The following is a 704-nucleotide window of genomic DNA, read 5'->3' as shown; positions in this document are numbered from 1 at the left end:
AGCTACTTTTAGGGATGTTTTCATTAGTTTTTATGTTAAATTCACATTTCTGGACTTTACTATGAGTTTGTGTGTTTTTCTGTGATTTCAAGTAAATTCTGGCTGAAATTGAGGGACTTGAGCAAAACTCTGAAAAAGGCTGACAGAAGGACTGCTGATGCTGTTGGAATCTGATCTCCCTGCACTCGAAATGGATTTTCTGGAGCTACAGAACTCCAATTAGCGCGCTCTCAACAGCGTTGGAAAGTAGACATCCAGGGCTTTCCAGCAATATATAATAGTCCATATTTTATTCGAAGAATGACGACGCAACTTGGCGTTGAACGCCAAGTTCATGCTGCTGTCTGGAGTTAAACACCAGAAAAACGTCATGATCCGGAGTTGAACGCCCAAAACACGTCATAACTCAGAGTTCAACTCCAAGTAAAGCCTCAGCTCGTGGATTGATCAAGCTCAGACCAAGCATACACCAAGTGGGCCCCGGAAGTGAATTTATGCACCATTTACTTACTCATGTAAACCCTAGTAGCTAGTCTAGTATATATAGGACATTTATCTATTGTATTAGACATCTTTGGTCTCAGTTTTATTTTATTCTTCATCTTAGGAGACTATTGATCACGTTAGGGGGGCTGGCCATTTGGCCATGCCTGAACCTCTTTTACTTATGTATTTTCAACGGTGGAGTTTCTGCACACCATAGA

This window comes from Arachis duranensis, chromosome 10 (genome assembly GCF_000817695.3).
Source record: "Arachis duranensis cultivar V14167 chromosome 10, aradu.V14167.gnm2.J7QH, whole genome shotgun sequence".
Taxonomy (NCBI): domain Eukaryota; kingdom Viridiplantae; phylum Streptophyta; class Magnoliopsida; order Fabales; family Fabaceae; genus Arachis; species Arachis duranensis.
This window is presented reverse-complemented; position numbering follows the sequence as displayed.